Raw genomic sequence first — 25754 nt, 5'->3', positions numbered from 1 at the left:
ATACTATGGACTGATCAAAATTTAATAAGTATAGATTCAAGAGGTGGGACTATGCATCTTTAGTAAGAAGAACTCCATGTTCTCACGGTAAAGGGCATGAATGTAAGGGAGGAATAAAGAATTCAAGTCAGCATTGCAGTTTCCCATTGTACATAGCACTGAGTTCCTAGTCTCTGTAGATATCATGCTGTGCAATGTCAGTAATGAAAAGCCTAAGACCCGAGAGTGATTTCCAAACACATAGGGCTTGTTAGAACACAAATTACTAGACCTATCTCCCGGGAATTCAGTTGAGGCGGGAACCTGAGAATTTGCATTTCTAGCGAGTACTCCCGTGACACTGATGTTGCTCATCCAGGGACCACAATTTGAGAGCCACTGTTCTGTGGATTTGGAATTAATATGAACTTTTAGGGATACTAAGACAACTGAGGGGCATTGATGTTTATAGGAAAGGCAATGTGAAATGAAGTGGGAGAATCTGAGTGAGATCATTCTCCACATATCCAAGAGTTCATTCAGAACAGCAGACTAATCAAGGGCCTTTGCTGCCAGCTTAACATGATCTGATGTAACTGATCCAGGTAGCCAAGCAAACAGCATAGAGCTGAGAATGACTGCTTCATCTAATGCCTGATGAAAGTCACACACAAGACTCTATGTCAGCAAACAAATTTTGCAAGCATCACTTTCTTGGAAAAATTAAATAAAATAAAGGTTTGAGACACCCATCACACTTTGAGCAGATCAGTAAAAGCACCCAACTTTTTCTAAGGTCAGATTAGCCGCAAGTTGGGGGACAAAGATAAGCATGAAGAAGTGAGTTTCTCTGTGAGTTTTTCCTATTTAAGCCCTGATCTCTGCTGGGACATGATAATAATAGGTAAGGGGTTATTTCTGAAGGAAGAGAAATCACAATGAAGCAATGAATAAATGAGACCTTAATTTGGGGGAGAATAGGAAAATGCAGTTAAACTATTTTCAGGGAATCTGTGCACTACAACCAGGAAAGGTAATGTGATAAAATGTGAAGTTTTTAATATTGAGACCTATGTGAGGCTTAGCTTAGCCTGACACCATGGTTAAGTACTGAGCAGAAAGAGTTCCTAAGCTATTAGTAGGCAAATAAAAAGCATATTACATTTTTTAAAATGCTATTTCTAAAAGTGTGCAGGCAAATATCAAAAGTGAATCATTATTTCAGATCCCTATCTTTGGAGGCATCTTTAACTAGTACTCATTGCAACCAAAAAAAATGAGAAGGTGTAAAGAGCATATGAACTCATTCAGGATCAATTTTATTAGTGTCTCTAAATGCTCATTTCAAAATTGAAATTAATAGAGAAGGGACCAAAAAAAAAAAAAAAAGAGGCAAGTTTTCAAGCTTCTAAACCTTTTCTTTATTGATCCCAAGTCCTTCTATTTAATCTTAATGAAAAAAATTTATGTAAATAACTAAACTAAAGGGCAACAATGATTTTTTTGGAATAAATATACATCTGTTATGCTAATACAAATTTGAATGGAGCATTTTGCAAATTTCTTTAATAAATAATATCATATGAGCATAAATTTAATAATATAAGGATCATTTAGTGTTATTTATGCAATCATAAATATACATTTACATGCTTCAGTTCAAATGTGAACAAAAATCTTGGAAAACGGTGGTTTTGCCACTGAGAGAGATGTCTCCCTCTTTATCATTATTAATTCCCTAGACCACACAGACACACTGAGAAGTGAATTCCAATTTAACTGAAATGATAAGACAGATATTATAATTTCACACTGAGGTTATTTCTATCTTTTTATCTATTTAAGTGTTTTCCCTATGAAGTTCCCCACTTCCACCTCCATCTACGACCACATGCAGTGAAAATGTTCCCTAAAACTCAGGAGAATTAATAGATTAGTGGTTGTCACACAATCATAGCTCCTCGTTTGTTTTTTCATGTTAACCAAAAAGAAAAGCTGCATGAGAGCATCTCTAAAGATAGCAAGTGGCTTTTTAGTTATCTGTGAAACCTCGCTTTAAATATAAGGAGAAGGAAATCACTGGAAGTTAAGGAAAGAAAATGTGCAGAGAAAAAGACCTATCAATTGAGAAATATATATACACACACATACCATGTCCTTCTCATCTATCAGAATGGGAAGATGGATTTCATTTGAGTTGGGCATGGGGATTAGAGGCAGAAATGCAAATAAAGGAAACCAAATTTAGGCAAGTTTCTTGAGTATCTTTTCCCAGTGATTTAACAATATGAGTGTTCAGATAAATACAGAATCTTACTAAAGGGTAAAGACAATGCTGCTTTCTGTTAGACTTGCCATAAAACCCACTTTCTTGCCTAGATTCTTTTGACCTCAGAAGCAAGAATTTTACTAAGTGGTGGGATTAAGTTCGAGGGTTAAGTTGCTGACGTCTAGACAACTTGGAATTGAATTCAAATAAAAATCAGAGCTCTCATGGATGAAAAATTCATCAAACTGGTTCCATGTTTAAAAAGACTGCTAGAGTCATATAACTAAATGCACTTTTGCTTCCAAAGAACTTAAGTTACCTATCTGTAACATATGAATTCCAGAGTGCAGTGCCTTTATTTAATGCATCCAGTGTACCAGTGAGTCAAATTTCACCAAAATCCAACAGAAATCGAAGTTTAGTGAGAAGAATGATTCTCCTGAGTATATATTCCAGAATCTACTTAAATCTAGCCCAAAGTGTGCCATGAATCTAGCCCAAAGTGTGGATGAATTAGATTCTATCAAAAAGAAGCTGACCCTGAATTCTCCCCTAATAATTTGGTTGTACTGCAGAGTTATACTATCATCGAAAACATCTAAGACTCTATTCCCAGTTTCTTGTCAGTAGTTATTAGCATTGTCATTAGCACTGTCAAATCCCTCTTGTGGCCACTTAGACAGGAGTAGACCCTCTGGAGCCCACCATGGATGCAACTATGTTCTTCAAGGGTCCCAGGCTGAACTGGCCTCTGGCCTCAAGGAGATGTTGATATCAGAGGCCAGTTCACCCTGGGCCCCCTCAGAGAAGATATTTTCATCTGAAACTAATTCATTTCCCACAACTTTATGTAACAGAACCATAGAATAATGTACTTTTGGCAGGAATGCTTTGAAGCTCATAAGCAGGGCAGATCAATTCAGTCTCTGAAGAAACAGAGTGATGGACAACAGGCTTTCCCCAGTAATAAAAATGGTGAAGGTTTATTGTAGGTTTACTACATTCTGGGTATTATAAACCTGCATATTTCATTCAATTCTCACAAGAATTACATGACATACGTTCTGTTACTATTTTCATTTCACAAAAGCTAATGATGATTAGAGAAAATAAGCAAATTTTGTAGTCATTCCTAATAAGTAAATGAACCCCAAAACATGGGTGATTTTCCTTTCCAAAAATGTGTCTCATATTTTGCTTAAAGTTGTCAATGACAGGGAGGAGGAAATGGCAACCAATTCCAGTATTCTTGCCTGGAGAATCCCGTGGACAGAGGAGCCTGGTGGACTGCTGTCCATAGGGCCGCACAGAGTCGGACATGACTGAGGTGACTTAGCATGCATGCATGCATTGGAGAAGGAAATGGCAACCCACTCCATTATTCTTGCCTGGAGAATCCCAGGAACAGAAGAGCCTGGTGGGCTGCCGTCTATGGGGTCACAGAGTCGGACACGACTGAGGTGCTTAGCAGCAGCAGCAGTCAATGAAAGAGATGGGGAGAAAGGATATAAAGGATGGGGGAAGGAAAAGGAGGAGGGAGAGAGGAAGAGACAGAAAAAACTGAATTTCGCTAAAGGTTGAGTTGCTTTGCTTTGTCTCTTCTCTCAGATAATACTTGAGAAGAATCCTAATGTCAGCTAATGAAAGCAAAAAAAAAAAAAAATTTTTTTTGAGAGCAAGAGTCTTTTCTCAGGCACCACTGTGCCCCCCAAAGCCCACCTTCTCTGGTCTCACAGTTATTGTACTAAAAATGATATGAAGTATTTTAGAACTCTAGAGATTCTCCTTTTGTCTTTTTCTTTTTTTTGGCCATACCACATGGCATGTGGGATCTTACTTCTGTGACCAGGGATTGAACCCGTGCCCCCTGCATTGGAAGCGTGGAGTCTTAACCACTGGACCACCAGGGAAGTCCAAGACCCTCCTCTTTAGCATTCTACCCTGAGGGGAGAAAACTGGTTTAGATATATCACCTAAATGTATTCCAAGTATGGTCTGTTTGTCAAATAACTGGCTATTTTCTCTATATACATCATATGTATTATGTAATAGACTCCTATTCTTGCATTAGCAAAGAATTTTATTATGACTAAACTGGAACTAGAACACACATTTTATTTTTATCTCTTGAATCAGTTCCAAATTAGAAGTTCTAGATCTATTTGCACCTGATGGAAGTAACAGGAATGAATTTGACCAAATGAACCATTTTCAACAAGGCTGTTTGGTGAGGGAAGAAATGTTAAGCTGTTCAGTTTCTCACATAGTCACCTTTTTTCCTCCAACTTCATGGTCAGCTTAATGCTTTTCATCAGAAACATTAAACTTCATTAAACTTGTTTTTTTTAAGAAACATTAAACTTTCTAATGCCTCAGGGAATCTTAAAACACCACAGCAGCCTCACAAATAACCCAAACAACATATGCAATTGGATTGGCTCGTGTGAAATATTTTGACTCTTCAATGAGAATGGAGACAAAAAGGCACCCAATAATCTTTTCTTGTCTAAGCACCCTTACAGGTAAAATCTACATACTAAGAACCTTCCACTGCTCCCCAAAATTTGTCAAGTTGCTCAATTTGCTCCACTGCAGTAAAGTAAGGTCTTGGAAATACCGTCCTTTTATGGGAAGTTTTTTTTTTTTTTATTATTCTAAATTTCTTCATAATATACAGATATCACTTTTTTAATGTGTGCAGACTAAAAGGTCTCACCTTTGGCTTCCATTGCAAATATTTTGAATGTTGATAAAAAGATGGTTTATACTGATATCTGTAACGGTGGTGGGGCGGGGATCCTGACTCCCAGAGTACTAATCTAGGCTTCACTTGCTCCCACTTTTAATCTCAACTCTAGTTCTATGTTTATGACTTGTCTATGAATTCAGCTGCCTCATCTAAAAAATGAGGCAATTAGAGCTCCTCTGTCTTTAAGAGCTACTGTGAGATGACAATTCACTGTATCCAGGAAAGGAAGTGTTCATATCCTAATTTCCTATGGTTCCATTTCCCTTCATTCCTAAGTCACTTATCCACCTAGCCACCCACACTCTCTCATGTTATTTCTTCCCCTACCGGCTTCAGCCTTGCCCTTTCTCTTTTTACTTTCCTTTCTCTTTAGTATTTTCCTATACTTTCTCAGTTTGATTTTCTTTCCTCTTCAGCCCTAAACTTGTTCATTTTCCTCTCCATGGGGTGATCGGAAAAAGCAGCCATAGGTCTCTATGATCACTTAGGTCTTCTGGACAATCACATGCTATCAATATTCACCAGCATTGTACCCACTCATCCCCCACACCTAATCCCCAGAATTGACTGTTGGAACTTTCAAGAATTATGATTATTAGGTATTTTAAGGAAAAAGAATTCAATTGAACCTTGAATTGTACCTATGGCACAATATACTGTATGTCAGTGATAGGACAAAGAAATTTTCCTCTACCTTTCTAGGTTCTTCAGCTCAGTTCAGTTGCTCAGTCGTGTCCAACTCTTTGTGACCCCATGGACTGCAGCACACCAGGTTTCCCTGTCCATCACCAACTCCCAGAGGCTACTCAAATTCATGTCCATTGAGTCAATGATGCCATCCAACCATCTCATCCTCTGTCGTCCCCTTCTCCTCTCACCTTCAATCTTTCCCAGCATCAGGGTCTTTTCAAATGAGTCAGTTCTTCACATCAGGTGGCCAAAGTATTGGAGTTTCAGCTTCAGTATCAGTCCTTCCAATGAATATTCAGGACTGATTTCCTTGAAGATGGACTGGTTGGATCCCCTTGCAGTCTAAGGGACTCTCAAGAGTCTTCTCCAACACCACAGTTCAAAGGCATCATTTCTTCGGCGCTCAACTTTCTTCACAGTCCAACTCTCACATCCATACATGACTACTGGAAAAACCATAGCCTTGACTAGACGGACCTTTATTGGCAAAGTAATGTCTCTGTTCTTTAATATGCTATCTAGGTTGGTCATAACTTTTCTTTCAAGGAGCAAGTGTCTTTTAATTTCATGGCTGCAGTCACCATCTGCAGTGATTTTGGAGCCCCCAAAAATAAAGTCTGTCACTCTTTCCACTGTTTCCCCATCTATTTGCCATGAAGTGATGAGACCAGATGCCATGATGTTAGTTTCCTGAATGTTGAGTTTTAAGCCAACTTTTTCACTCTCCTCCTTCACTTTCATCAAGAGACTCTTTAGTTCTTCGCTTTCTGCCATAAGGGTGGTGTCATCTGCATATATGATGTTATTAATATTTCTTCCAGCCAGCCTGGCATTTTGCATGATGTCCTCTGCATAGAAGTTAAATAAGCAGGGTGACAAAATACAGCCTTGATGTACTCCTTTCCCAATTTGGAACCAGTCTGTTGTTCCATGCCCTAAGTTCTAACTGTTGCTTCTTGACCTGAATACAGATTTCTCAGGAAGCAGGTCAGGTGGTCTGTTATTCCCATCTCTTTAAGGATTTTTCAGTTTGTTGTGATCCACACACTTGAAGGCTTTGGCAGAGTCAATAAAGCAGAAGTGGATGTTTTTCTGGAACTCTCTTGCTTTTTTGATGATCTAATAGGTGTAGGTTCTTCAGGATGGTCTAAGAATTAAATTTACATGACACAGATTAACAGAAGAAAATCTTACAAGTGTTTAATAGCAAGTATATACGGGAGAGACCTGAAAGCAAGTAGGACCCTGTGGGGTCCTGCCTTCCCTGAGTTCCAAAGGGCAGATTCTGAATAGTTGCTAACCAAGGAAGGGAGGAGATGCAGAGACAAGGGAGGGGGAAGCCAAGAAACAATAGTGCAGCCTTGGAGTAGGGTCCTGGTTCCACCTCAAGGGATGTACATAACAATGTCTTTAAACTCTTTAAGATGTCAGCATTCAGAGAAAGATGACTGGAGGCTATAGTAAAGGAATCTCACCAACAAGACTACCTGAGACCAGATTAGGAGTGCAGGCCCAATGCATAGCCTAATCTTACCAGTAACCCCACCCTTGAACTACTGCTATAAAACTCATCAACTCTTCCTGGGTTGGGACACATAGTTTTTCCAGGTGAGTACCTGCTGTGTCCCCCTTTGCCTGGCAAAATAATGTCTCCAAGATTTAATTTGGCAACATGTACAGAGGCTGAGCTTTTAGCATCAGACCCAGGAGACTTGAATAACTTGTCAAAAAGGCCAACGCCTTTACCTTAAATACTGTCTTCAGCTAAAGAAAGGTGTTGGGGGTAGTAGTTAGGAACTTGAAAGACAAGGAAGACAATTGACATGGAGATGGAAAAGCAAATCTTAGGTAAGCAAATGTTTGCTGGGCCTGGCAGAGATCATGGGACACAGAGTGGACTCTAATCTCCAGGCTTGGTTTCCCCCACCACACCTCGCCCATGCTCTCTGGTGATTAAGTCTTTTCTGGAACAGGTCATCTATCTAGGGCTTCCCTGGTAGCTCAGCTGGTAAAGAATTCGCCTGCATTGCAGGAGACCGTGGTTCGATTCCTGGGTTGGGAAGATCTCCTGGAGAAGGGATAGGCTACCCACTCCAGTATTCTTGAGCTTCCCTGGTGGCTCAGATGGTAAAGAATCCACCCACAATGCGGAGACCTGGGTTTGATCCCTGGATTGGGAAGATCCCCTGGAACAAGGCATGGCAACTCCAGTATTCTTGCCTGGAGAATCCTCATGGACAGAGGAACCTGGTGGGCTACAGTCCATGGGGTCACAAAGACTCAGACACAACTGAGCAATTAAGCATATGCTGGACCAGGCAGAGACCATGGGCCATAGAGTGGACTCTGATCTTCAGGCTCAGTTTCCCCCACCACACCTCACTCATGTTCTCTGGTGATAAGTCTTTTCTGGAACAGTTCCTTTATCTAAATTCTTTGGGCAGTTTGCAAGCATGCTCAGTTTTGTCCAACTCTTTGTGACCCCATGGCTGTAGCCCACCCACCAGGCTCCTCTTGAAGAGGAAAAGTTAAAATTTTACATAACCTCCTGCTCCTTCTGCCTCTGTAACCCAGCTTGCTCCTTGCAAAGTTTGGATCACATAGGTCTCAGAAAGTGGGGACTCACAATACTAGGAACTAGAGCTTATCTCACTCATCCTTGTCCTGCTCTTTGCAACTGCCCTAACCCCTGCAAACCCACAAACCCGCTTAATCATGCCCGTCCATGTATAAAAAACTCTGTAACCCCTTTGTTCGGGGTTCAGGGCTTGGAGTATTAACTCCTCTGGGCCTGCCAGCGTAATAAACCCGAGTTCTCCAACTCTCTGAGTGTGGTGCTTGATTTCTCAAGTACTGGTTTCTGCAAAATTTCTGGAGGCCCCAGCGAGATTCCAACCACACCAGCCCCTTGAGCCACCAAATTGGTGGCTCCGCCAGGCTGGAGTGAAGGAACCCAGAGGAGAATGAGAAAGCACGCCAGCTGATGGTATTCCAGGTTCTCTTTCAGATCGGTGTTCTGACTCTCTGGATGGCCAAGCCCCAACCAGACTCATTGGAGGGATGGACCAACTCATCAGGAATGGCCACAGGATAAGGTAAGGCTCCGGGGCCAGTCCCCAGTTGGGACCTACCCCAACAGGTAGAAGAGGAGACCCAATCACCTCCTGGGCTCCCAGGAAGGGAGCAACAGTTAGGAAACCTGGGGACTCAGGAGAAGGGAGGCATTGTGATAGCCTCTAAATGACTGTGAGTGCGTGATTGCTGGTTGAACAGAGTGAGAGAAAATTTTTTTGGAAACTGCAAAGCCAATTCTTTTTACATACACAGTTAAAAACTAGCTTGTTAAAAGGCCTGCCTAGGAAAAAGCTTGAAGTTAACACTTTCCATGCCCTTGAAATACACAGCCCACTTTGCTTGATGCCTCAGTCTTGGGCAAATTAGAACTTAGAGCAAAAAAAAAAAAAAAAGAAAAAGAAAAAAATAGGGGCAAAGAGATATTTTAAATCTCAAACAGAAAACTATAAGATCTCTGTCTGTCTGTCTGGATTTATGTATGTCTCAGTGTATGTCTTTTGTTTTTTCTTTGTTTTTTTTCTGATAATATTGCTGAAGTTGTAAATGCATTTTAATTTAATTGGCCTAAAAAAAGTAAATGCTTACAAATCAAACAATTCTAAATACAAGAAAAATTAACCTAAATAAATTTCAGATTCACGTAAACTGGGAAATATTCAATATTAAAAATCTACTATTAATGCTTGTTTGCTAATATAATAAGGAAGATGTATGTTTTTAATAAAGAAGATACAAAAAATAAAATTATGCTTTATAAAGAGAAAAGAAAGTAGGTCTGATTTACAGGTGGCTGTTACGGAAAGTGATTAAAAGGTTTGTGGAAAGTGGACCCTAAAAAGTTTTGTGCATGGTTAGGAATAACTAAGTTTAAAATAAATTTAACTTAAAAAAATAAATTAAATAAAATAAATTTAATTAAGTTTACCTAAATAAGTTTAAAGTAAGGTGGTGCAAAACTTGAATTTGGCCTTTCTCTCTGTTAAAAGGACATATTTTCTTCAGATGTTGAACTGCTTTTAATAATAAGATTTAAGTTTCTTTACCTCTTAATTGATCTGTTCTATATTTACCTTTAAAATCTTTTGTTAACTTTGGCTAAACGAATAACTATTATTTCACAGTGACTTATATGATCCTACCTGACTGAGTGTTATAAACCCTTTTAATATTTATTGACAAAACTTCCTAAATAACTTGACTTCTAGCTAACTTTGGGATGATTCAGAGGGCCCCTGAGACATCCCAAAGAACTATTAAGCTTCCTGGGTTCACTGGACATGTTAAATTACATGTGAAGTACTGTTGAAGGGGTGATAAATCTTTTCAGATTATACCATATGGTTGATGTTACTAATATAGATATTCTAAAATTGTGTAAAATTCCTACAGATCTGATATGCCCTCATAAAATATGGTCAATTATAATTCTAGTTATCATATTAAAGTGTTATGACCAGGTTTCTTTGTCAATTGCAATAGAATCAGATTTTAAACATGCCTTCTATGGTTTTATTCTCATGTCTTTAGAAAAATACCACTAGTTCTTCAAGATTTATAGAAAAGACTTTCTAAGATTAAGCAGATAAACAAATTTTGTTATTAACAGTAAGCTGGTACCAGACTGAAATTTGGTCTTCTCTCTATTTAGTGAACAAAGTTTTCTTAAAATGCAGCTTTCAATAACAGATTATGAATTTTTTTGCCTTTAAGTGATTTATATTTGTTTTAAAAATCTTTTTGTTATTTTGATAAAGTAAATAAACATTATTTAAGATTATGGTACATGTAGACAAAGCTCTTTCTGCTTCAACAACAACAAAAAATAGTTAGACCTCACAGTTAAGACTTTTGCTATCCTGATGTCCTTAAAATATGGCAATAGTCTGCTCCTAAATCAGGAAATTAAAAATAGAGAAACAACAGCTAAAAATCAAAGAACCAGGGCTATGGGAAATCCAGGATGGCTGCTTGGCTTTTCCGGGCTCCCTGACAGACCTCATTTTTATTTGATGGGTTAAACCCTTCCCTGGCTACAGTGTTAATGCCCTCACAATGAGTTCTCCAAAAAAAATTATGTTTCACTGAATATTAAGTTCTAGTTTTGTTAATTAAGGTCTGTGCTTACTAAGACTCCCTTTTGAGATAGTTCCTTGTTATGTTTTATATTGCTAAAAGTTTTAATTAAATTATTAAAAGGACTCTCTAAGATTGTTTCTAAAGCTTGTCTCAGTAACCAGTCTTTGGATAAAGGTCAGATGTTCCATGATGTACAACCAGGAGATTAACACTTGGCTATAATCATTTAACTGAGTCAGATGACCTGGGGAATACCAGGCTATACCCAATGAAAGTTCTTGACATAAATTCTTCCTTATGACCTTACTAATAACTGTTAGCTATACTATTTTCTGTGTAGATCGCTTCAGAAGATTATTTCTTCTGTTACCAAATGTGTGACTGAGCCTGTGATAAAATGCTGATGTACGGTTTCATATGAGATCAATAATTGTAATACTGTAACTCTAGATATGGAAAAAAGCAACAAGAGGAAATATTTTCCTGGACCAAGAGGCTAGTAAGACAGGTATGGTCCAGAGACTTTTGCTACTTACAAGGCCTGGTCTAGTGACAACACATTGAGTGGCCCGTCAATGGAATCTTTGTTAGACCTGGGAATGAGCCTTCCCAGCACCGTGAGACACAATGACCATGAAATACCCCTAAAACAGGGTCAAATATGTGGCTATGAAGGGGCCCTGCTGACTGGAAGTTGGCCCTTGCCAGCTGCCTCTACAAAGATTAAATCATGACTGCTACAAGATGCTGACCTTCAACACCCCCTTGAAAGGAGTTCAGGGTAGAGACAAAAAATAAGGCACTCTGTACTCTGGGAAAACCCCAGAAAAACAGGCCTTCAGATAGTCAGATGTTTTCAGGTAAAGATTTTTATGAGTCCAAATTCTTGCATCTTCTTACGCCTAGAGAAACTAATGTTACAAATCAATGTCTAGACCTGGTTCTCCTGGCTAGCCCTTCAGCAGTTTTCCTACATCTATTAATCTTGGGCCGTATAACTTTCTTGTTAAGTTTGTTTCTCCAAGTAGAAGTACAACAACAACATCCCCTAGCCAACACCCAGACAGTGCTGGAACAAGCTGCCTTATCATTCTGTGGACTCTCATCTCCCTCTATAAATGCACCCCAAGGTCCTCAGGCTATTCTCCCTTTGAGATCTTATGCAGGAGACCACTGCCAGTGATAGAAAAGCTCAAGGGAGACCACCAACAACCAGCTGACCTGGAGATGTCCTGACACCCCCAGGCCCTGGGAAAAGTCTTACACCATATCACCCGAGAAACCTGAGAAAGGACACCCATTCCTTTGGGCAATAGGGTTCATCCCTATCAGCCAGGAGATGAGGTAGGGGTTAAAGATTGGAAAAAGGAACCACTTCAGCCACTTTGGACAGGCCCTCACATGGTCGTCCTGGCAACCCCTACTGCCTTTAAAATTGTAGGTGTCATCCCTTGGATCCACCACACCAGAGTCAAGAAGGCAGCAGCTTCCTGTGATGAGGACACCTGAAAAGCAGTTCGGGACCTCGAAAACCTCCTCAAGGTCTGGTTCTGAAGACAACAGCCCTCACCCATGAAGGACGCTGAGCCCTGCTCTAGTCACTCCAGAAGCTGACTAGTCAACGCACGGCAGAAGCTTGAGGATTCTTCAGCCTTGCTCCGGCCACAATCTGGTCAATGCATGGCAAAAGCTTGAAGATCCAGCTATCAAAATATCGATGGATTTTCATTGTCAACCCTGGCCTCTATCCCTAATCGATATTATTGCTGTGCTTTTCATTACAGGACCAACTCGACTCCCTGGCTGAGGTGGTTTTACAGAATAGCAGAGGGCTAGACCTGCTGACAGCTGAAGAGGGAGGACTCTGCCTCTTCTTGAACAAAGAATGCTGCTTTTATATAAACCAATCAGAAATAGTCAGGGACATGGCCCAACAGCTAAGGAAACGAATCATAAAAAGGAGATAGGAACTAGCTAATTCCTGGGGTCATTCAGACAATATCTGGAGCTGGACATCATGGCTTCTCCCTTTAACCAGTCCTCTCTTCATGTTCTTTGCAGCGCTCTTGTTTTGCCCTTGTATTCTCAATGTAATTACCAGTTCATAACCTCTTGGATTAAATCCATAAAGTTACAAATGATAATAGCTGAATATAGTCCCCTAAATGATGGGGAGCTCTGAACATCCTACCAAAACATGAGATGATGCTTTCTACAACGAGTGATAGAAGCATCAAGAGGGGGGAATGAAAAGGAAAAATTAAAATTTTACATACCCTCCTGCTCCTTCTGCCTCTGTAACCCAGCTTGTTCCTTGCAAATTCTAGATCACATAGGTCTCAGAAAGTGGGGACTCACAATACTAGGAACCGGAGCTTATCTCACTCACCCTTGTCCTGCTCTCTTTGCAATCGCCCTAGCCCCTGCAAACGCACAAACCTGCTTAATCATGCCTGTCCGTGTATAAAAAATTCTGGAACCCCTTTGTTTAGGGCTCAGAGCTTGGAGTGTTAACTCCTCTGGGTGCACCGGCGTAATAAACCTGAGTTCTCCAACTCTCTGAGTGTGGTGCTTGGTTTCTCGAGTACTGGTTTCTGCAACACTCTGTCCATGGGATTTCCCAGGAAAGAACACTGGAGTGGGTTGCCATTTCCTTCTCCAGGGGATTTAGGCAGTTTACGGGAAAGGTCAAAACTTCCTCCTGAGGTTTTTGGGTCTGGATTGTTTTCAGCTGCAAAAAAATCTGCATGCCAAAGAGACATTTTGAGGTGGCAAGTTTCGCTTCCCCAAATCAGTTATTTCTATACTTTTTATTTTGGGGGCCATGCCATACAGCATGTGGGGTCTTAAGTCCCTGACCAGGGATCAAACCCATCCTCCTGAACTGGAAGCATGGAGCCTTATCCATTGCACCACCAGGGAAGTCCCTAGTTTTTATATATTTTTTTAAATTCTCTGGGTGATTACTCAGAATGTACTATAAGGTTAAAATGACCTTATATTTTATTATATGGATTAATAGTGTGAAATAAATTCATATTTTATGACAAGAAAAATTTAAACATAAAAAAATGTTCTCTGCCCTTTGGCCTACTCTCTCCCTGCACTGTGCATTGTGTATCTACATTATGCATCAATCAAGCCTCCTCAATCAACAGAAATACCTGCTCATAAAGAGCAACGTTCTCCCAGCATCAACAAGATAAGTCCTTAAAGATAACATTTCTTTTTAATCTTGTGAGGGGCCATGATGACCCATAACCTATTACTCACGAGACTGTGTAAACTGTCAATAATACATCATTTAATGCACAGCCCTCTGTCTGTCTCAATATTTATATAACTGTGCATTGATCCTCAACCAGTGGAAGAGTTCTCAGAACTTTCTGAGAGCCTGTTCCCAGGTGCCTACCAGGCTTCTCCATCCATGGGATTTTCCAGGCAAGAGTATTGGAGTGAGTTGCCATTTCCTTCTCCAGGGGATCTTCCTGACCCAGGGATCAAACCCAGGTCTCCCACACTGCAGGCAGACACTTTACCCTCTGTGCCACCAGGGAAGCCCGTTTCCAGGTAATAACTCTCAAATTGACTCAAGTAAAATTTTCCATTTCTTTCTTAGATCAACTGATTAATTTTTCATCAACAGTACTGTATTTTAAGTTTTAACATTTCTTTTTAAAACCAAACCTCCAATGTGTGTAAAGCTGGAGAGTTTATGGATTAAGTTGTGTACAATTTAACAGCCTATTTCAATGAATAGCTGGGGTAAAACAGCCCATGGGGGGTGTGGGTGTGAAACTTTTAGCTCTATTAATAGAATTCATGGAAAAGAGACTGACTTCTTTGCTGCTACCTACTCTCTCATAAATGGAAACTTCATATATTTTAATTGAACACATTGTTATACCTTATATATCTCTATGAAAACATTTCTATTAAGACAGTTTTATCAGTATTTTCTAGTTTCATATACTGAATCATCCTGAACCAGTTCCTTGGGGTGGTGAGGGGAACAATTCACCGAGAAAATATATAAGGCAACTGGAGATTGTGTTCTACCAGTAGAGCCTTCATAAGAAACTAGTCAGCACCAAATTATGTGACTTGAATAGTTAAAAAATCACCTAAGTACAAAGAATGTACATATTTGAAGATGTATTTATGTTAAAAGTGAAGTCAAGTGCCTCTAGCAAGTTACACACAAGCAGCAAAGACGAGTCAATGAGTTGAAAATGACTGACTGGTACTCTAACAGTGGGGAAAGGGGCAGGGCATAAATTTTCAAAGAATGACATAACCCAAGGACACAACATAAACCAATGATTAGAATCAAATGGGACCAAGATGGCAGACAAGACTAGACCTGATCTTCAATGAGCAAGTGAAAAGACAGAGGTGCCATGACAGTTCCAAGCCATTCTCAAAAGACGAAGGCGTGGGTGGGTGGCCCAATTCCTGGAAATGTCCAACCCATCTCCAAAATAGATGGAATAATCCTCCCACTCATTAGCATATGGGCCTATGAAAACTAACCACACCACATTTTGCGACCACATTTGCCCTCTGCGATGGCTCACACGCTGTCTGTGGAGTGTACTTCTCTCTAAATCTGAATAAATCCACTTCTTACCTATCACTTTGTCTCTCACTGAATTCTTTCTGCAATGAGACATCAAGAATCTGAGCTTCATTAAGTCCTGAAACCAGGGACTGTGGGTTTTGGCTGGGTTTGAGTCCCAGCCATGTGGGTTCGAGTCCCAATCTGAGGTAAACGGTTTCAGTACATTTCCTTCTTTGTACATGGGTCAGTTCATATATAACCTAAAATTGAAGGTAAGCACAGTTATAGATTACACATTATGATTATACATTATACTTGAGAAAACCTAGGATGATCGGCAGGCATGAATATCATGCTGAGGGTCACACGGGTTAGAAAGACATCTATAATAATAAGCCAAAGCCTATCCCATACAAATTCACCCTTGTTTTCACGTGTTAAAGAGTTTCACCACTCTCCTGGTTGTCTCAGGAAAACACAGTCTTGTTTCCCTCAGTGCTTCCCAGGACAAACAGGAAAAAGTCTCCTCTGGCTGTTCTAAGCCCCATGCTAAAACATTCCTGGACCTTTAAAAGGGAGGATGCCCTCCTGGGACTGATCAAATGCTTGACCAGCTGCTGTAGGTATGAAACCATGAGGAGGAGACTCAACTAGGGAGACAGTCTGCAATTGCCAGCTCTGCCTCCTGCAGAGTGCCTTTTATCTGGTGCCCCAGCAACATTTCCCTTAAAGCATGTATACTCTCACTAACCTTTCCCAGTCTTTTTCCTAAGGATGATGTAGTCTACCTCTTTTATCTTTGCTCTTATCCATGATGCTAAAGTAAATTTAAGTCCTGACTCTGATGCTAAGCTTCCAGATGTAAAATGAAGCAAAACAAAGCAACAAAATCCTCATGCTTCTCTCTCAAAATAATCAGGTCTTGATAATCAAGAGTCTGTGCCTCAATATCATGTTTATTGAAATAAGTCAGACAGAGAAAGACAAATACTGCATGATTTCATCCATATGTGGAATCTAAAAAATAAATACACAGAATAAAACCTAGACTCACAGGTATAGAAAAAAATTAGTGGTTGCCAGAGGGAAGGAAGGGCAAAATGAGAGAAGGGAATTGGGAAGTACAAACCCTAAAACATGGAGATAAAAAGTACAGTATGGGAATATAAGTAAATAATATTTTGTTAACTTTGTATGGTGATAGATGGTAACCAGACTTGTGGGTATCATTTTGCAATGTATAAAATGTCAAATAATTTTGTTATACATGTGAAACTCACATTGTATGTCATCTGTAACTCAAGTTAAAAAAAAAAAAACTCTGCACATAAATAAAAGAGTTTTAAAAACTTATCTAGAAACTCAGTTGATTCTTTTGTTGTTTCTGAGATCTTTTGTGTCCTACCTTCCCTGGAGCAAATAATTAAATGCCTCATTAAACTCAGTGGACGCAGTGGGAGTGGAACAATGTGAAAGAGTTAGGGAAGAGTAGAGAAGATAATATTAGCTAGTGTGTAGGGGGATCACAAAGATATATATTTAAATGACCCTTTGGGCTGGCCTGAATTAGTGATGAAGACTGGACTCAGTAATAGTCACCTAATAATTTACCAATAGTCAATGTGGCAAGGCACAAAGGCTCCACCTAATATTAGTCCCCACAGCACCCGGTGAATATTGGAGTTCATCCAAGTGTCACTCCAAACTATAACCAATTGATTGATAGTAACAAGGAAATAGCTGAATCACAAAAGTGTCAGAAAACCAGAGAAGGGAAAATAACATAGTACAGTCACTAGTCATTTGTCTTATCCAGAATTATCTTTCATTTATTTACCAGTACCTCTGAGCAGATGTTGCCACTACTCAGATAACCTTTGTTAATGGAATATTAACAAATATAACAAAGGTTACCTGAGTAAATCTCTACATCTTCCAACATGAAAGAGCTTAAACAGTTCAGGCTGACTCTGAATCCATTGTGCTGTGCTTAGTCGCTCAGTTGTGTCGGACTCTTTGCAACCCCATAGACTGTAGCCCGCCAGGCTCCTCTGTCCCTGGGGATTCTCCAGGCAAGAATACTGGAGTGGGTTGCCATGCCCTCCTCCAGGGGATCTTCCCAACCCAGGGATCGAACCCAGGTCTCCTGCATTGCAGGAGGATTCTTTACCATCTGAGCCAGCAGGGATTCTAACACAATACCTCAGTGAACCTTACATTCGCATACCACATGACCTACTGATAGGTGGATTGTTAACAATGGCTGACAATTTGTTCATGTCTCCCTGAATCCACAATCTCAAATAGCTTAATGTCCTTTTTTAAGGTTCAAAAGAAATCAAAACCAAATAATATATGTTTAAAGTAAGAGTATAATAAATACCAAATTTGGGATAGTGAATACCTGAGGGTAGGAGGGGAGTGATGGAAGCAGGGGAATGCAATAGAGAAGGAGCTTGTGAATAATAAGCTAATGTTAAGGATCTCTTGTTGGATTGGGTTGAGTGATAAATTCCCGGGTATTTATTATGTAATAAACAGACAAATGAAGGCCAAGCATGAATCAGTGATGATAATTCATTGTAAACCAATAATTATGTTTAATTGATCTGTTCAGCTGAGGCTCCACACAATTAACTAATAAATGGATGGCAAAATTATATAAATAAATGCAAATAAAAAAGAATTGGAATACTATTCTTAATATATTAGTTTAACTGGTATTCAGGTCACAAGTTTCAAAGGAGACAAAGAAGTACACTTTATAAAAATAAATGGGGACTTCCCTGGTGGTTCAGTGCTAAAGAATCTGCCTGCCAATTCAGGAGATACAGGTTCAATCCCTGATCCAGGAAGATCCCACATGCCATGCAGCAACTAAGCCTGGGCACCACAACTACTGAGCCCACATGCCACAACTACTGTAGCCCGCGCCCTGTAACCCGTTCTCTGCAATAAGAGAGGCCACTGCAATGAGAAGTCTGTGTTCCACAACTAGAGAGTAGTCTGTAAGGTGAATGCAGAGAAAAAAAAGAGTGAACCAGGCATTCAGGCAGAGGAAGATTTATTATAGGAAGAAAGTGACTGGCTTTAGAGAGAAACCAGTGCTCACCCTTTCCAGCCAACCCTTCTTATACCCTACTGATGGGAAATTGTGCCCCAAAGGGAGGGGGCCTTTGCTTATCCTTAGCCTGCAGCTGGGGTCTTGTGATCATGTAGTTGGAGGGGTCTCATGGTGTGGGTGGTCATGTAGTCTTGAGAAACTGGCACCAGCAGGGAAAAACAGGATATCACCTTAAGGAAAAAGCAGGATGCCACCAGAGCAATGTGGCCACTGCGAATTCATCCCTTGTTCGTCAGGCAACCACAATGGGCCATTTTTAAATAATACGCTATGAGCCCTTTGTGGACCCTAACATAGTTCTCACTCACTACAACTAGAGAAAAGCCCACACATCAGTGAAGATCCAGCACAGCCAAAAATAAAAGAAAATAAATGGAAAAATTCACAATGAAGTTGTAATACTTATAAACAGGAGTTGGTGATGGACAGGGAAACCTGGTGTGCTGCAGTCCATGTCGTCGCAAAGGGTCAGACACGACTGAGTGACTGAACTGATACGTCAGATAACACAGCAAAAATATTCAAAAGGCAAATACTACAAATAGTAAAAGAAAAATGAGACAGACTAACACTGGTGACGGGAGATAATAATTTACATTTCTTGGTCTATAAAAGACCAAAAAGACCAAAAAAATCTCTAAAGAAATAGTATATGAAAATAGAATGTTTAATAAAATATAAAGTGAACCAAATGCTGTATTACTAAAGGAGACAATACAGATTCTTTTCAAATAACCCAATCTTTAAAAAAATCTTAAAATATTCTTAAAAATCAGTAATATGTTTGCCACAAAGAAAATCTCAACAACTGCAAAATGTAGAAATAGAATAAATGATTAACATTTTCTAATGAGAATACATCAAGATGTTAATAACAAAACCCAGAAATTAAAAAAACTCTTATCTACTAAAATTTTTACACACTTTCATATATTAGTTGAGCCAAAAAGGAAATACTAATGGAAAATTAAGAGTATCTAGAAAATAATCATTGAAAATTATGTATCCAGACTGACAACTTCAATGAGATATCACCTCACTCTGGTGAGAATGTTCATCATCAAAAAGTCTACAAATAATAAATGGTAGAGAGAGGGTATGGAGGAGCAAAGGGAACCTGTTTATACTGTTGGTGGAAATGTAAATTGGTGCAGCCACTATGGAGAACAGGATGGAGGTTTCTTAAAAAGCTATAAATAGAGATATCATATGATCCAGCAAGTTCACTATGGGCATATACCCAGAAAAGATGAAAACTGTAATTACAAAAGAGACATGCACCCTAATGTTCATAGCAGCACTGTTTATAATTGTCAAGACAGGGAAGCAACCTAACTGTTCAACAACAGAAGAATGGATAAAGAAAATGTGTTAAATATATATATAATGGAATATTACTAAGTCATAAAAAAGAATGAAATACTGCCATTTGCAGCAACATGGATGGACCTAGTGATTATCATCCTAAGTGAAGTCAGACAGAGAAAGGCAAATATGATATCACTCTATATGTGGAATCTAAAAAATAATAGAAATGATATATTTACAAAACAGAAACAGACTCACAATCATAGAAAGCAATCTTATGGTTACCAAAGAGGAAAGGTTGAGGTGAGGGATAAATTAGGAATTTGGGACTGACATATACATATAACTATATATAAAATAAAGAACAAGGATTTACTGTATAGCACAGGGAACTATATTCAGTATGCTGTAACAACCTATAATAGAAAAGAATACATATAACTGAATCACTCTGTTGTACACCTGAAACTAAGAAAGTGTTAAAAATATTAGGACTAATTAAGTAGCTACCCTTTGCGTTATCCAAATCAAGAAAAGGGGGGAAAGTAAATAAGAAATAAGTAAATTTCTTAAGTAATTTCTTAAGTACTTAAGTAATTACTTATAAGAAATAAGTAAATAAGAAATAAATAAGAAATAGGTGAGGAAATTAAAAGGATCATAGGATGCTATTTTGCTCAATTATACATAAATAAATTTGAAACTTGGGATGAAATCGATAATGTGCTAGGAAAATTAATTTACCAAACTAATGTAAAATAAAGGATATACAATACTGGATTTCTGTAGGAGAATTAGGAAAAAATTTATCTAATAGTTATTTCCTGAAGCACTACTGACAGTAACTCTATTCAGTGAGTCAATCTGGGTTCTCCAAGAAGCACATGTCAAGACAAGATCTGAAGTGCACAAAATCTTTTGGAGAACTGCATGTGAAAGATCAAATATGACTGAGTAAGAGAAGTCAAGGGAAGACTTCAGGCCTCAGTGTAGATCTAACATCTGTACGGTGGAAGGAGGAGGAAGGAGAATCCAGTAAGAGCCTTAGACTGGAGCGCAGTTGTGGGAGGGTCTTGGCCATGTGGTCGGGAAATCCAGCAGCCGCTGCATCCCAGAGGGGTCCCACCTCTGTCAGAAGTGGCCCATTTCAAGCATACCTCTTATCTCCTCAAAAGCATTTTTCTAGAAATTACCTTCAATCTAGCCTACTTCATCAGTTTTTCTCTCTTCATCAGATCATTCTGATCAGCACACAAACCTGCTGTTTGATCTCTCATCTCATCAAAATGTCCCCTGATCCTCTTTCCCAGAGTAGATATGACCCCATTTCTATGCTCTCTGTGGCAGCAAAACTTTTCCCAAAAAATTGCCTGTGCTTACTGCTCCTCTAATTTTTTCTTAGAACTAATTCATTTGATTTTACACCTCCGCCACTCCAAGAAAAACATATCTATCAAGTTCTTACCAGCAACCTCTAATATCTCTAAACCAATGGACAGTTCTCAGTCCTTGTCTTAGCTGATCTATCTGCACAGATGTTTTTTCACTTTTTTCTTCTTCTTCATGTTGTTGTTCAGGTGCTAAATTGTATTGACTCTTTGAAACCCCATGGACTGCAGCATGCTAGGCTTCTCTGTTCTTCACTATCTCCCAGAATTTGCTCAAACTCATGTCCATTAAGTTGGTGATACCTTCTTCATATATATATATATATATATCTTCAAATTATATATATATATATCTTCAAATTATATATATATATATATATCTCTTATGTGAGCTTCCCTGGTGGCTTAGACGGTAAAGCGTCTGCCTGCAATGCGGGAGACCTGGGTTCGATCCCTGGGCTGGAAAGATCCTCTGGAGAAGGAAATGGCAACCCACTCCAGTACTCTTGCCTGGAAAAATCCCATGGACAGAGGAGCCTGGTAGGCTACAGTCCATGGGGTCACAAAGAGTCAGACATGACTAAGCGACTTCTCTTCATATATGCGTGTGTGTGTGTGTGATATATGTATGTATTTGGGTATGTGTTGTTATGTGTGTGTGTAATTGCAAAATATACAAGTTTTAATATTAAAAATAAGTCTACTAAATGAAATTTTAAGATGACTTTGATATTATTTTTGTCTTTGGAATATAACCCATCAAGGTTATTCAGTCAAAGTACTATGTTTTAAAGTTACTTGAAATATTATAATTCCTCTCCCCAGGATTATGCCACCAACTTGATACACAGGTCATTTCTTTCAATTTCATATATATTTTTAAACTTTTTGATACAATTTTTTGTTTTTAAATTTACATGGTTCCCTCTTACACTGTTGGTGGGAATGCAAACTAGTACAGCCACTATGGAGAACAGTGTGGAGATTCCTTAAAAAACTGGAAATAGAACTGCCATACCACCCAGCAATCCCACTGCTGGGCATACACACCAAGGAAGCCAGAATTGAAAGAGACACGTGTACCCCAATGTTTATCGCAGCACTGTTTACAATAGCCAGGACATGGAAGCAACCTAGATGTCTGTTGGCAGATGAATAGATAAGAAAGCTGTGGTACATATACACAATGGACTATTACTCAGCTATTAAAAAGAATGCATTTGAATCAGTTCTAATGAGGTTGGTGAAACTGGAGCCTATTATACAGAGTGAAGTAAGTCAGAAAGAAAAACACCAATACAGTAAATTAATGCATATATATGGAATTTAGAAAGATGGTAACGATGACCTTATATGCGAGACAGCAAAAGAGACACAGATGTAAAGAACAGTCTTTTTTTTTTTTTTTTTTCGGGGGCGCCAGGACCAACGATCGCCAGCTGCCCCACTAGCAAAAATTATGCTTCCGAAATGTCTTGAAGTCAGTTCCGCACGTAGAGCAAACGAGCTGCCCTATATGTGCCACTCACGACAGAAGCCCTTTTTTATAAAGAAAAGACTTTTAGACTCTGTGGGAGAAGGCTAAGGTGGGATGATTTGAGAGAATAGCATTGAAACAAGTATATTATCATACGTGAAACAGATCGCCAGTCCGGGTTCGATGCATGAGATAGGACACTCAGGGCTGGTGCACTGGAATGACCCAGAGGGATGGGATGGGGAGGGAGGTGGGAGGGGGGTTCAGGATGGGAACACATGTATATCCATGACTGATTCATGTCAATGTATGGCAAAAACCACTACAATATTGTAAAGCAATTAGCCTCCAATTAAAATAAATAAAAAAGAAAGTGAGCCCAAGTTAAAAAAAATAAATTTACATGGTTCCTAGGTTAAATTATAAAATGTTGTACATTCAGAGAGGTCTGGTTTCCATTTCAGTCTCTTCTTTTCCCTTTTACAATCATGTTAATTGCTTATCAAATAAAATTTTATTTTTGAAAATATGTGGAAAAATATAAGTGGATATCCATATTTCACTCAATTTCTTATAAAACATTTAATGAGTAAACGTTCTATTCTGATCTTTCCTTCCCTTTTTCCTTCCCTCATTTCTCTCTTTCATGCAATGTCTTACAAATAATTCAACAGAAATATTTTGCAGTCAAATTTTCTCAACCCCTCTCACCCCCATCTCTTCACACTGCTACAGAGCAACTGTACAGATGTCCCATATTTATTCAAACAGTGCACATTTGATGCACTTCAGAGTGATTTTGGTGTCTTCCTCTTATATCAAGCTAGTGCTCAGTCATGTCCGACTCTGCGATGCCATGGACTGTAGCCTGCCAGAGTCTTCTGTCCACGGAATTCTCCAGGCAAAAACACTGGAGTGGGTTGCCATTTCCTTCTCCACAGCATCTTCCTGACCCAGGGATCGAACCTGCATCTCCTCTTGGCAAGTGGATTCCTTACCACTAGGCCACTGGGGAAGCCTGCTGTTCGTGTTCTAATCTCTTCTAATGAAATGACACCAGTCATTTCATTAGGGCCCATCCATATGACCTCATATACCTTATCTCTTTAAAGGTCCTATTTCCAATATAGTCAAATTCTGAGGTACTGGGGGTTATGACTTCAGCATATGAATTGTGAGGGAACACAATTCAGTCTATAACACAAAGAAAGGGTTAGTTTCACCAGTATGTGCTGCGCTTAATCACTCAGTCGTGCCCAACTCTTTGTGACCCTGTGGACAGTATGGAGCCCACAGGCTCCTCTGTCCATAGCGATTCTCTAGGCAAGAATACTGGAGTGGGTTGCTTTGCCCTCCTCCAGAGGATCTTCCCAACCCAGGGTCAAACCCAGGTCTCCCACATTGCAGGTGGATTCTTTACCATATGGGCCACCAGGGAAATCCAAGAATACTGGAGTGGGTAGCCTATCCTTCTCCAGGGGAACTTCCCAACCCAGGAATCGAACCAAGGTCTCTTGCATTGCAGGGGATTCTTTACCAGCTGAGCTACCACGGAAGCCCCTCACCAATATATATACATGTGTGTGTGTGTGTGTGTGTGTGTGTGTGTATACCCTTAAGAATTCACAGAACATCCAGTTTTCTCTCCCCTTTATATGGTCTCAGGTAACCATTGCCAAACTCCACCCTCAGGCCAAATCCAAGGGGCCTTATTAGAATACAGCCACACCCATTTGTTTAGATATTGTCTACAGTAGAATAGTTAAGATAGAGGCTACATGGCCTACAATGCCTAAAATATTTACTATCCAGTCTTTTATAGAAAAAGTTTGACATGTGATCTAGGGTACTGACTGGAAGTGATAGGCTTACTAGGGGGATAAGAGTTGGAGGGATGGGCAAGACCATATGATGGATAGAATGATCATACATCCAAGTATGCCTGGGACAGTGCTAGCTTACAACTATCATTCCAACATACTTAGTAACAGCATACATTTTTTGACCCTCAACAAACTGGAAAATTCTTAAGAAATGGAAACTAGACACTACTAGACCACCTTACCTGTCTCCTGAGAAACCTGTATGCAGGTCAAGAAGCAACAGCTAGAACTGGACATGAACAACAGACTGGTTCAAAATTGGGAGAGGAGTACATCAAGGCTGTATTTTATTTAGCTTATATGCAGGGTACATCGTGTGAAATGCTGGTCAGGATGAATCTCAAGCTGGAATCAAGATTGCCAGGAGAAATATCAACAACCTCAGATATGCAGATGATACCACTGTAATGGTAGAAAGTGAAGAGGAATAAAGAGCCTCCTGATGAGAATGAAAGAGGAGAGTGAGTGAAAAAGCTGGCTTGAAACTCAACATTCAAAACATTAAGATCATGCCATTCGGTCCCATCATTTCACGGCAAACAGATGGGGAAAAAGTGGAAACAGTGACAGATTTTATTTTCATGGGCTCCAAAATTACTGCAGACTGTTACTGCAGCCATGAAATCAAAAGATGCTTGCTCCTTGGAAGAAAAGCTATGACAAACCGAGACAGCGTATTAAGAATCAGAGACATCACTTTGCCAACAAAGGTCCATCTAGTCAAAGCCATGGTTTTTCCAGTAGTCATGTATGGATGTGAGTTGGACCATAAAGAAGGCTGAGGGCCAAAGAAATGATGCTTTCGAATAGTGGTGCTGAAGAAGACTCTTGAGAGTCCCTTGGACTGCAAGGAGATCAAACTAATCAATCCTAAAGGAAATCAACCCTGAATATTCATTGGAAGGACTGATGCTGAAGCTGAAGCTCCAATACTTTGGCCACCTGATACGAAGAGCCAGCTCATTGGAAAAGACCTTGATGCTGGGCAAGATGGAAGGCAAAAGGGGAAGCAGGTGGAAGAGAATGAGATGGTTAGGGAGCATCACTGACTCAATGGATATGAATTTGAGCAAACTCTGGGAAAGAGTGGAGGACAGAGGAGCCTGGCAAGCTGCAGTCCATGGGGTCACAAAGAGTCGGACACAAGTGAGCAACTGAACAACAAACAAGAATGG

At 39.6% G+C, this 25754-nt stretch overlaps 1 non-coding gene across 1 annotated transcript; it reads right to left on the bottom strand.

Moving 5' to 3' along the window:
- Positions 1 to 22631: 22631 nt before the first annotated feature.
- On the bottom strand, positions 22632 to 22764 carry LOC122691107. The gene has a single exon (XR_006340344.1). It is a non-coding gene; the product is annotated as a U11 spliceosomal RNA (small nuclear RNA).
- Positions 22765 to 25754: the final 2990 nt, after the last annotated feature.

The sequence above is a fragment of the Cervus elaphus genome, chromosome X (genome assembly GCF_910594005.1).
Source record: "Cervus elaphus chromosome X, mCerEla1.1, whole genome shotgun sequence".
NCBI classification, from domain to species: Eukaryota; Metazoa; Chordata; class Mammalia; order Artiodactyla; family Cervidae; genus Cervus; species Cervus elaphus.
Note: the sequence above shows the minus strand (reverse complement) of the source record. Positions and strands in the feature narration are given on the sequence as shown.